Raw genomic sequence first — 14,045 nt, 5'->3', positions numbered from 1 at the left:
CTTTCTTTCTTTTCTCTTCTCTCCTTATCTTCTTGTCCTTCCTCTCCTGCTTTTTGGCTGTCGTTCCTTCTCGTCCCCCTTATATAGTGCCCTTGTCTTTTTCATTTGTGAATACATAAGTCTGGTGACTTGTGACTTGTTCAGAACTAGTTTTCTCCTGATCACTAATGAGAAACATTTGGGATGTCTGTCCCTTAGGTATGTACTCATCAATACCCATGGTATTTCTTAAGGTGAGATAGTGAGGTGGACAAAAGCTGTCGGAAAAAAGAGAGGGGCGCTGGGGGGTGGTTGAATGGCAATTAGATTCCATTAATATGATTTTTGAATGAAATCATTTATTCGTCCTACAAGGTGGGATCTACAGTACACTATGGAAGTTTAGTTACTAATTGTTTCTGTCAAAAATTCTGTACAGCCTCTTTAACTGTCATGTGTTATTCCCAGATTTGAGCGAACACCATGTCTTGTCTTTTTCCTGTTGTTAGATGTTTATTTGATAGTGTTGTTAGTGTGCTGTTGGCTCTTTCTTCCTTTTAGTTTGGCCACTGTGACCAATGTTCACAGCATTTGCTAAATGACCATCTTTCTTATCATACCATTATTACACTGTACCATTCTCTCTCACTTAATCCACTTTCAATGGGCTTCTCGAGTGGCGTAGTGGTCTAAAGCGCAGTGCTTGAGGCGTCACTACAGACCCGGGTTTGATCCCAAGCTGTGTCACAACCGGCCGTGACCGGGAGTCCTACTGTATAGGGTGGCGCACAATTGGCCCGGGTTAGGGGAGGGTTTACTTGGCTCATTGCGCTCTAGCGACATCTTGGGGAGGGGCGGGCTCCTGCAGGCTGACTTTGAACGGTGTTCCTCTGACACATTAGTGCAGCTGGCTTCCGGGTTAAGCGGACGGGTGTTAAGGAGCGTGGTTTAGCGGGTCATGTTTCGAAGGACACATGACTCGACCTTTGCCTCTCCCGAGCCCGTTGGGGAGTTGCAGTAATGAGACAAGATCGTAATTGGATCGCAATTGGATATAACGAAATTGGGGAGAAAAAGGGGGTAAAATACAAACCAAAAAATTATAATAAAAAAAATACAAAATTAAACACTTTCAATGAGCCTTGGGTAGGCCACACTGCCACCCAGTTGGTATTCCACACAAGTCATCTTTCCACATGGCCTGGACTGAGGAATGGAAAGAAAAACTTCCCACAACTTCCAAGGATCCAAATGTGCTAGCTGGGACTGTAACTGAAACCATACACCACCTATCACCATCTATGTGTACCAGTGCAGAATCCTAACTGGAGGACCTTGCGTGTGTCTAGAATCTTCATCCCAATCACTCATTGACATCAATACATTATCTTCATACATCATCTACATGTGGCCTGAGCTGGTCTAGCGATTCGGGCTGCTGCCTTCAACGCACACATATACTGTGTTGTGTGGGTTCGAATCCGACCTACTGGCACAAATTCTATTTCTTTTTTTCTCTTTCCCTGAAAAAAATATGTCAAAAGAAGTCAGAATGCGGCCACATGCATTGGGCTTGAGTTATTCAGGACTGTTATACCTTGTTGAGCCAACAGAGGCTGCTCTTCTCTCCAGATAGAGAGCGAACCAGGCTAGAATTTAAATGTTTGATATTAGGCCTACAATTCACCTAAGGGCTCCTGTATCCTCAAGAAATGGTCTCTTGTCTCCCTGGGTAACCATAGCACTGCCTTTATTGGGGAATAAATGAGAACTCCTAGAAAGCCGGCAAGCCAGAGTGTTGCTCCTTATGAATCTGTAGCAGTGTGTGTGCATGTGTGTGTGTGTGTTTGAATGAGTGTTTTGTGTGTGTGTGTGTGTGTGTGTGTGTGTGTGTGTGTGTGTGTGTGTGTGTGTGTGTGTGTGTGTGTGTGTGTGTGTGTGTGTGTGTGTGTGTGTGTGCGTGCGCAGGTGTCTATATGGTGTGCGTGGAGTTTAGACTATTCAGTGTATCATTTACATGTTGGTCACACACACACACACGCACACATGAAACACTCCTCCTATCCCCCCTCGTATTACCTATACATCTGACTTTAAATGTAAGTTCCTTCCCTTTAGAGGTGCCACTGGAGTCTAGCAACTCCCACTGGCTCTCTCTCCTTACCAACCCTTTCTTTACCAACCCCTACTTGAACACAGAACTACTCCCAAACGTTTCTCTCTCTGTCTTTCTCTTTCTTATCACTCTTAACAAACCTTTCCTTACCAACTGCTGTAACACAAAATACAAAACCTCCAAATCTCTCTCTCTCTCTTTCTATCTCTCTTGTCTTTTTCTCTCCAAATGTTCCACTGCTTACTGCTACAAAAACAAGAATTGTAGTGGCTATATTTGTGCTGTGCTGGCTTGATGTGATTTGCAGTAGAGGAATGGGGATGTGGCTATGGATGATAGACTCAGGTACAGTAGATGTGATCTCTGTAGGAGCCTGAGGAATAGTTGGTCTGCCTGATCTTTTGCAAACCAGTGATGAAACCTCAAATATGACAAAAACAAAAGGAGAAGAGGGAGTGAAGAGACAACAAAGAGAGAGAGTGAGGGGTAGAGAGAGAAAGAACAATGAGGCAACAAAAAATTCTGGCCCTTTTAGACAACTTCCTGGACAAAACATTTCACTGTAATAACTTGGCAGTAGAAAACCAAAATAGTATATTTGACCTCTCAGCTTCCCTATCAAATAAAAAAAATTCAAGCAGAAAACCTAAGAAAATTAACAACAATGACAAATGGTTTGATGAAGAATGTAAAAACCTAAGAAAGAAATTGAGAAACCTATCCAACCAAAGACATAGAGACCCAGAAAACCTGAGCATACGCCTTCACTATGGTCAATCACTAAAACAATACAGAAATACACTACGGACAAAGAATGAACAGGAAGTCAGAAATCAGCTCAATGTAATTAAAGAATTCATAGACTCTAACCACTTTTGGGAAAATTGGAAAACACTAAACAAACAACAACACGAAGAGTTATCTATCCAAAATGGAGATGTATGGATAAACCACTTCTCTAATCTTTTTGGCCCTATAACAAAGAACAGACAGCAAAAACATATACATGATCAAATACAAATCTTAGAATCAACTATTAAAGACTACCAGAAGCCACTGGATTCTCCAAGTACATTGAATGAACTACAGCACAAAATACAAACTCTCCAACCCAAAAAGGCCTGTGGTGTTGATGGTATCCTAAATGAAATGATACAATTATACAGACCAAAAATTCCAATAGGCTATACTTAAATTCTTTAACATCATCCTTAGCTCTGGCATCTTTCCCAATATTTGGAACCAAGGACTGATCAACCCAATCCACAAAAGTGGAGACAAATTTGACCCCAATAACTACCGTGGGATATGTGTCAACAGCAACCTTGGGAAAATCCTCTGCATTATCATTAACAACAGACACGTACATTTCCCTGTTTAGGTTTTCAGTGAAACAATGTACTGAGCCAATGTCAAATTGGCTTATTACAAAATTACCGTACAACAGACCACGTATTCATCCTGCACAACCTAATTGACAAAGAAACAGACCAAAACAAAGGCAAAGTCTTCTCATGCTTTGTTGACTTCAAAAAAGCTTTTGACTCAATTTGGCATTAGGGTCTGCTATACAAATTGATGGAAAAACATACAACATTGTCAAATCCATGTACACAAACAACAAGTGTGTGGTTAAAATTGGCAAAAAACACATATTTATTTCCACAGGGCTGTTGGGTGAGACTTGGAAACAGCTTAAGCCCCACCCTCTTCAACATATATATCAACAAATTGGCGAGAGCACTAGAACAGCACCCGGTCTCACCCTACTAGAATCTGAAGTCAAATGTCTACTGTTTGCTGATGATCTGGTGCTTCTGTCCCCAACCAAGGAGAGACTACAGCAGCATCTAGATCTTTTGCACAGATTCTGTCTCTCCCTCCTTTTCTTTCTCAAAGACTTGTCTATAGTATGCTTTTTTTCTTCTCCCTTGCTATTCACTCATTTCCCCCAACTCTCTCTTACCTAAAATGGTTGGCAGAGCCTCTATCAATTCAATTTCAATTTATGGGCTTTATTGGCAAGGAAAATGTATGTTTACATTGCCAAAGCAATGCCAAAGCAATGTAAACATCTCCCTCCTCTGCTCTCTCCCACTCTTTCTAAAAGGGGTTGGTGTAACCTCTCTCTCTCTCCAGTGAAAGGGGTTGGCTCTGCTAAGTTTGTGTAAAGGCAATTCCACTACCTCCTTTATGGCACTCTACACGTTCTGTAGTGCGCGTGCGCGTGCGCACACACACACACACACACACACACACACACACACACACACACACACACACACACACACACACACACACACACACACACACACACACACACACACACACACACACACACACACAAACAGAGAGAGACTCAAACGCAACACACACCCCTCTGTCCATCACATTCACTATAACTTTAGGAAACCTTTGAACGTTTTTGGAGGCCTCAGCATAGTGATTCCTCTACACACTCACTTGGATATAATACTTTATATTTGGAATAAAGCTGTTCTGGGGTCAGTTTTAGCACAATGGATACTTTTATTGTGTGCCACAATGATCTCTTTGTCTCTGGCCTATATCATGCTTTTGCTATGTTGCTCATTGTGGCATGCAGAAGGCTTTTGATGTATAGATGAAGTTCATTATAGGGAAACATGAGATAGAATAGTTATAGCCTGATGCAAAAGAAAAGATGCCCTGGGCATACACTTTAACAGCCATGTGCTAACTCTACCAAGTTTTTGTATATTGATTCAAACATAGGCTATGTACATGTAACGCTCATGTCAAGAGGGTCTGGCACGAATACTGCTGCTATGTGTAGTGTAAGCCTAATGCTTTTTGTACATTTGTGTTCCAGTTATGAATTGAACAGAAGTCCCAGTTCATTCCGGTGAAATCCAGTCCCACTGCAGGACAGCGTAATTGGGTGGCATTTAATGGTAATTTAATTAGAACTAGAGTTAAGCCTCTCGTGGTGTTTTCTCATGAATGTGAATCTATAGGAGCTATTAATGGACATCTGATGCTTCTCTAGGGGAGACAGAGGGAAGGGGGTTGGGTGAAGGGGGCATTGGCAAAGATGGTATAAGAACACTGGTGGGCTATCTCACAAAGGTTGTAAGGTTTTCTCTTCAGTATCCCACTTTTTTGCATGTATGCATCATCACTTATTGGGAGTTTGGACTTAAATGTCCATGCTTTCTTGAAAAGTACGAAACATGGTATAGTAGTAGGCCTATGGCTGTAGGCCATGTCCAAAAGACTACGTTTACCAGACTCGAGTCATAGACCCCTTGTAATACGGTTGGGAAATGTTTGGGTTTTGAGCTGCTTTACTGAAATATGCACAAGTAGGCCCTAAAGATTTATTCGGCATTCCTCTTTTTTGAGTCGCGAATGTTTCGCATTTCTGACTATATTCGGTTTAAAAAATGCTGTTAAATGGGCTGTTGCAAAAATAGTTACCTGTGCTGCACGTGGGCCTATTCATTTATCCATATTCCACATTCCTGTGATTAGTCTTTTGTTTGATGTGACCAGTCGCAATGACAGCTGGCAAAATGCCAATGCTTGACAGTAAATGTATTAAATATGCGTTTCGAATTGAGTAGTAGCCTACATGGAGCCAATGCAATTAGCCTGTGTATTGTTAAAACGATTGTGGTTTTGGCTAAGCAGAATGTGCACGCACATCCCGTGTAAAAATGGTCTTTCTAGCTGTATTTCCTCCTTAGTGTAACATTTAAGTAGCGTGTTTGAATTATTTGCCTTCGAGCCACAGTTTTATTAAACAAAGTCTACTACCGAGTTTGAACACAAATGGAATTTCCATCACCCCCCCACATATGTAGTCTACTTTGATATAGGCTACTCATCTGGATTTATTGCGCAACCTTGGCCAGGCTCGAGTAGTATTAAATAAGTGTTCGTAACCGTTTATGGTTAGGGAGATAATGGCTTGGTTACTTTACTGTACTATAAAAAAAATATTGTTACTGAACGTTTGTTATTAAACTATGGCAATGACTTCTGCCGGTAGCCTTTGAAGGTAATGACTTTTGTATGTCCACAGAGGTAAGTTGGTTTTATATTCACACATTCGGACATTCAACAGACATTCAACAGACATTCGCCAAAAGCCATTTAAAAATGTAAAAATCAATAACTAATTCACTGTTTCTCACAGAATCATCAAACTAGATATGATTTATTCTATAAATGTCTAGCATACTTTTACAACCTTTGTTTTGAGTATAAATTCCAGTTTTGACTTGATAGAAATACATACAATCAATAAAATGCCATTTAAAGCGGTATAAATCAATAACCAATTCACCGTTTGTCACAGAAACATCAAACTAGGTATGATCTATTCTATAAATGTCTAGCATACTTTTACAAGCCTGTTTTGAGGACAAATTCCAGTTTTGATTTTATAGAAATACATCAAATCTATAAAATGAGATTTAAAGCAAAACACCAGTCTCAACGTCAACAGTGAAGAGGCGACTCCGGGATGCTGGCCTTCTAGGCAGAGTTGCAAAGAAAAAGCCATATCTCAGACTGGCCAATAAAAAGAAAAGATTAAGATGGGCCAAAGAACACGGACACTGGACAGAGGAACTCTGCCTAGAAGGCCAGCATCCCGGAGTCGCCTCTTCACTGTTGACGTTGAGACTGGTGTTTGCGGTAACTATTTAATGAAGCTGCCAGTTGTGGACATGTGAGGCGTCTGTTTCTCAAACTAGACACTCTAATGTACTTGTCCTCTTGCTCAGTTGTGCACCAGGGCCGTGTCCAGCTACTATTGTCATTTACAACATTAACAATGTCTACAATGTGTTTCGGATCAAATTGATGTTATTTTAAAGGACAAAAATTTGCTTTTCTTCAAAGACAAGGACATTTCTAAGTGACCCCAAACTTTTGAACGATAGTGTACGAATATACTGCTCAAAAAAATAAAGGGAACACTTAAACAACACAATGTAACTCCAAGTCAATCACACTTCTGTGAAATCAAACTGTCCACTTAGGAAGCAACACTGATTGACAATAAACTTCACATGCTGTTGTGCAAATGGAATAGACAACAGGTGGAAATTATAGGCAATTAGCAAGACACCCCCAATAAAGGAGTGGTTCTGCAGGTGGTGACCACAGACCACTTCTCAGTTCCTATGCTTCCTGGCTGATGTTTAGGTCACTTTTGAATGCTGGCGGTGCTTTCACGCTAGTGGTTGCATGAGACGGAGTCTACAACCCACACAAGTGGCTCAGGTAGTGCAGCTCATCCAGGATGGCACATCAATGCGAGCTGTGGCAAGAAGGTTTGCTGTGTCTGTCAGCGTAGTGTCCAGAGCATGGAGGCGCTACCAGGAGACAGGCCAGTACACCAGGAGACGTGGAGGAAGCCGTAGGAGGGCAACAACCCAGCAGCAGGACCGCTACTTCCGCCTTTGTGCAAGGAGGAGCAGGAGGAGCACTGCCAGAGCCCTGCAAAATGACCTCCAGCAGGCCACAAATGTGCATGTGTCTGCTCAAATGGTCAGAAACAGACTCCATGAGGGTGGTATGAGGGCCCGACGTCCACAGGTGGGGGTTGTGCTTACAGCCCAACACCATGCAGGACGTTTGGCATTTGCCAGAGAACACCAAGATTGGCAAATTCACCACTGGCGCCCTGTGCTATGAAAGCAGGTTCACACTGAGCACATGTGACAGACGTGACAGAGTCTGGAGACGCCGTGGAGAATGTTTTGCTGCCTGCAACATCCTCCAGCATGACCGGTTTGGCGGTGGGTCAGTCATGGTGTGGGGTGGCATTTCTTTGGGGGGCCGCACAGCCCTCCATGTGCTCGCCAGAGGTAGCCTGACTGCCATTAGGTACCGAGATGAGATCCTCAGACCCCTTGTGAGACCATATGCTGGTGCGGTTGGCCCTGGGTTCCTCCTAATGCAAGACAATGCTAGACCTCATGTGGCTGGAGTGTGTCAGCAGTTCCTGCAAGAGGAAGGCATTGATGCTATGGACTGCCCCGCCCGTTCCCCAGACCTGAATCCAATTGAGCACATCTGGGACATCATGTCTCGCTCCATCCACCAACGCCACGTTGCACCACAGACTGTCCAGGAGTTGGCGGATGCTTTAGTCCAGGTCTGGGAGGAGATCCCTCAGGTGACCATCCGCCACCTCATCAGGAGCATGCCCAGGCGTTGTAGGGAGGTCATACAGGCACGTGGAGGCCTCGAGTTTTGACTTGTTTTAAGGACATTACATCAAAGTTGGATTAGCCTGTAGTGTGGTTTTCCACTTTTATTTTGAGTGTGACTCCAAATCCAGACCTCCATGGGTTGATAAATTGGATTTGCATTGATTATTTTTGTGTGATTTTGTTGTCAGCACATTCAACTATGTAAAGAAAAAAGTATTTAATAAGATTATTTCATTCATTCAGATCTGGGATGTGTTGTTTAAGTGTTCCCTTTATTTTTTTGAGCAGTATATATATAGCATGGGTATTGAAAGATACCAGAGGGTAGATAACAAAAAAGCACTAATATAAGAAGTAGACGGTACATGTTTGGTTTTTGGGCTAAATGTATACATTATGATTTGCCTCTGAACTGTATGTGAACCCCTTTGCAATCTACTGGCACTGACCATTAAAAACTAGGACTTCAACCAGGCTGTCCCTATGCAATTTGCTCTCTTTCTTTCTTAAACTGCTAGCACAAAGCCTACGTGAAAATGTGTTTTTTCACAAAAGATAATGAAAAAAATAATATCACCTGGCTCAAATCAGCTATACATAATTTAGCAGGGAGGTGTGCAACTACCACACATTATACACACATTTTTACCACCAACTCTATATATCCAAGTGAGCCTATGAGGACCTTGGGGGATCAGATTTACCATTACACCCATTGATCAAACGTATAACAGACAGACACTGCTCAAAAGGAGTTGTTTGTAATATCTACACTCAGTTGCCACTTTATTAGGTTCACCACCCTATTCACGAAAATAAATTGCTCCTACATACACCAAGTCCAGTGGTCTTGGCTTGCTAGACACTAAAGTATGCAGAGAAGTATTCAGGTATTCTGTTACTGTTTGTTTGAACTTTAGAATGTGCAAAATGACAGCACAGTCTGTGATGGTCTTTCATAACTCAGAAAAGTTCCAAAACTGTTTTTTTACTAATTCCAACACTCAGCTGGTACTTACTGTAATAAACTCCAACTGGACTTAAACATTTGAACAGTCTATCTCCTTTCCCAGTTTCATCAACTGTTTTGAATTCACGCTGTTCCAGATGCAAAGGGGGTTGTACCTAATAAAGTGACCACTGTATCTATAGACTTTCCTGAATGTGTTCTGGGAATACCCGGTGTATTAATAAACATTTGGCTGTAAGTGTTGAACAGTTGAATCTATTACCTCAGGAAGAAAGCCTGAAAAAGGAAATACTGATACTGGAAAATACGTTTTGGGAGGTTTAATGTACTTTGATGTAAACTCATCAAAAAAAGAAAGAACCCAGGGCCAACCGCACCAGCATATGGTCTCACAAGGGGTCTGAGGATCTCATCTCGGTACCTAATGGCAGTCAGGCTACCTCTGGCGAGCACATGGAGGGCTGTGCGGCCCCCCAAAGAAATGCCACCCCACACCATGACTGACCCACCGCCAAACCGGTCAGGCTGGAGGATGTTGCAGGCAGCAGAACTTTCTCCACGGCGTCTCCAGACTCTGTCACGTCTGTCACATGTGCTCAGTGTGAACCTGCTTTCATCTGTGAAGAGCACATGTCTTTCAAAGATAATTCGTAAAAATCCAATGTGTACTTTGCATCATCCAGAGAAAACTGAAGCTCATCTGACCAACTGGGTTTGTCTTTGTGTCATATAACAGTAGGCTATGAAAACTTATGTAGCTTCATCCTTCAAGACATTTAGAAATATGAAACTTTGTCTTGAAACGTTTTTATCAGGGTTGTCCTTGTGTTATTGCTAGGGTTGAACATTTTGGGGAATATTCAGAGGTGGAAACTTTCCGTGGGAATTATTGGGAATATATGGGAATTAACAGGAATATATGGAAATTAATGGAAATAAATGCAAATTAATATTAATACCATTTAAATGTAGATGTTTTTTGCATTGGATATATTTACCATAGCATATGGAGACAGAAACATAAACCTTTTACCTTATCATAAGTAGACAAATTGCAAATTATAAAATCCTTCCAATAGAAAGAAAAACATTTTTTCTTACGAATTGAACTTTAATTCAATTAGTTGACTGTTCACATGGGATGATTTCACTGAACAACAAAAGAAAGGGAATATTGAATGATCCCCAATGATCCATCGCATCTCCCAAAAACGTTTTCAACATACATCTGTAAAATTATAGACTAGAAACTAAAGCTTTGGTTGTCTTCCTCTCAGGCTTCCATGTCTTCTCCCTGTACCTCCTCAATGTACACCTCTGGAGCATCTGATTCTGAGGCCTCATCTTCACTGTCACTTTCCAACCTTGTTGAGGATGGCTTGTTGTCAGGCTCAAAAAGCCTCAAATTGACCTGGATGGCCACCAATAATTCAACCCTTGTATTGGTCAACCTGTTGCGTGCTTTGGTGTGTGTTCCCAGACAAAGACCAGTTGCACTCTGAGGTGGCTGATGTTGGTGGGATTTGGAGGATGATGGAGGCAACAGGGGAAAGAGCCTCAGATCCACAAAGTCCCTTCCACCAGGTGGCTGATGAGATATGTTGGCACGACTGCCATATTGCATCTCCATCCCAAAGCCCTTGCTTGGAAGTGTACTTCGCCAGACTGCCAAGAACCTTGCCCTCATCCAGGCCAAGGTGGCGAGACATGGTAGTGATAACACTATAGGCCTTGTTGATCTCTGCACCAGACAGGATGCTCTTGCCAACATACTTGGTGTCCAACATGTATACTGCGGCATGTATGGGCTACAGGCAGAAGTCTTCACGCTTTTTGATGTATTTCAGAACTGCAGTTTCCTCTGATTGGAGCAACAGTGAAGTGGGCAGGGCAGTACAGATTTCTTCTCTTACATCTGTAAGCAGAGTCTGAACACCAGACAGGATGCCATTGTCTCCCTCAATCCGTGCAATGGCTACTGCTATAGGTTTCAGGAGTTTCAGGCTGCTTACCACTCTCTCCCAAAATACATCATCCAGGAGGATCCTCTTGATGGGGCTGTCCATATAAGCAGACTGATATGGCCATTTCTTGGAGAGACTCCTTCCCCTCCAGGAGACTGTCAAACATGATGACAACACCACCACCACGGGTGTTGCTGGGCGTCTTCAATGTGGTGCTCTTATTCTTCTCACTTTGCTTGGTGAGGTAGATTGCTGCTATTACTTGATTACCCTTCACATACCTAACCATTTCCTTGGCTCTCTTGTAGAGTGTTTCCATTGTTTTCAGTGTCATGATGTCCTTGAGAAACAGATTCAATGCATGAGCAGCACAGCCAATGGGTATGATTTGAGGCTAGGATTCCTCCACTTTTGACCAAGCAGCCTTCAGGTTTGCAGCATTGTCTGTCACCAGTGCAAATACCTTCTATGGTCCAAGGTCATTGATGACTACCTTCAGCTCATCTGCAATGTAGAGACCGGTGTGTCTGTCCCTGATGTCTGTGCTCTTGTAGAATACTGGTCGAGAGGTGGAGATGATGTACTTAATTATTCCTTGCCCACGAACATTCGACCACCCATCAGAGATGATTGCAATACAGTCTGCTTGGCCTTCACTTGAACTCTGTTGAACTCTGCATCCAACAAATGAGTAGATAAAGCATGTCTGGTTGGAGGGGTCTACGCTGGGCGAAAAACATTCAGAAATCTCTTCCAATACACATTGCCTGTGAGCATCAGAGGTGAACTAGTTGCATACACAGCTCGAGCAAGACATTCATCAGCATTTCTCTGACTACGTTCCTCCGTTGAGTAAAAAAAAAACTGATTCCAGGAGGACCATGAACTGTTGCTATCGATAAGGTGTCTGATTCATAATTTTCACCTTGAATAGAAGTAGATGGACTTTTGTCAGAGGTTGCTTGTTGTGAGCGCTGAGGGAACTTTATGCACTTGGCCAGATGATTCTGCATCTTTGTTGCATTCTTCACATATGATTTGGCACAGTATTTGCAAATGTACACAGCTTTTCTTTCTACATAGCTGCAGTGAAATGTCTCCACACATCAGATAGTGCCTGTGGCACTTTCCTGTAAAGATTCGAAAAAATTATTAAAAATACAAAATACAATTCAATATACAGATAAATAGTTAAGCAGATAGATTAAACAACTCGTTTGTAAGATAAATGTTTTGAAATGAAATATGTACGGAAACAGGTGAATTAACCCTTCTCAGTTAACAGGCTCAAGCAAGCTAACCCCCACATTGGAACAAAAACCAACTAGCAGAAATTGATGGCAAGTTAGAAATGATTTAAACACACTTTGGTGTAGGCTACTATTTACTAGTTAACAAAAAATCATGTATGTCATATAAAATATATTCACCCCACCCAGTATTGTAATCAAAACTCACCAGAAAGCATGTAGTCCTTAGCTCAAACAGTGTAGTTGTGTGGGCCCAATAGCATCTCATTAGTGTGCAAGATTTTGAGAATCAGCTGTAATTGTGATGGAAGAATGTACTGTGCATGCAGAGGATTGCAATTCCATTGAATTGGGGATAGTTTGGGGTGGCAGGGTAGCCTAGTGGTTAGAGCGTTGGGCTAGTAACCGAAAGGTTGCAAGTTCAAATCCCCGAGCTGACAAGGTACAAATCTGTCGTTCTGCCCTTGTTCCTAGGCCGTCATTGAAAATTAGAATTTGTTCATAACTGACTTGCCTAGTTAAATAAAGGTAAAATAAAAATAGTTTAACCAAAATATGCCCCAAGACCTCGAATTGCCTTATGTGTATCCCACAAAAAAAAGCAAACTTTTTAAAAATGAATTTAAGCTAAATTTCACAAATTCCGGGCTTAACTTCCCATGGAAATTTTCCGGAATAATTCCAGCCCTTCGCAACCCTAGTTATTGCTCTAATGTTCTAAAATCATTTGTCTATTTTATTATTCTACTATGAGATACTAGAGATACTAGAGATACTAGATACATACTATGACAGCAATTCACTGTAATAGGTACACACGTTATATCTGGCACAAGTGACAATAAAACTGATTTGGATTTCAAAGACTGCCATTATTGTAATGTTAGATATTACAACATTGATGTGTGATGCCTTTTATATCAATGCATATGTTTTTTTGCAAATGTATGCCTTTATTACAATATGATTTATATTGCCTGAATACTCAACGATGATTAACACCAGAGTTATGTGTGCTTCAATTTAGCAATTGAACAACAATCCCAATTCAATTTAAAAATGTTTCTAATTGCAAAAGCATGCAACAGAATTTGGGTTTTCCAGGGGCCTGTTGCACAAAAGTAGAATTAAGACATCCGGGATAAATGACTCAGCTGAGCTCAATGAAGCCAAAACATGTGCGTCCAGGCTTAATTGGTTGCACAAAGACCAAGCCAGGATGAGCAGACACGGATTCATTAAGCCAGGTGAAACCAATCCTGGATAGGTGCGCGCTCACGGCTCACTCAAATAGACCCCGCCACAGATCACAGATTAACTGATTTACCATGGCAACTAGAGCCGCGTACTTTTCCCCGTCGGAAGCACAAATCCTCATGGAGGCATACGAGGAGGTAAAATATATAATTAAGAAGAAAGGCAACACCGCCACAGTGATAAAGCAAAGAGAAAAAGCGTGGCAAAGTATTGCAGACCGCCTGAATGCGTAAGTAGTGCACAATTACACAGTCACCGCTCCGCTGAAACATCACAATTACAATTCAAATATTTAATTCA

The sequence above is a fragment of the Salmo salar genome, chromosome 23 (genome assembly GCF_965601325.2).
Source record: "Salmo salar chromosome 23, fSalSal1, whole genome shotgun sequence".
Taxonomy (NCBI): domain Eukaryota; kingdom Metazoa; phylum Chordata; class Actinopteri; order Salmoniformes; family Salmonidae; genus Salmo; species Salmo salar.
Note: the sequence above shows the minus strand (reverse complement) of the source record.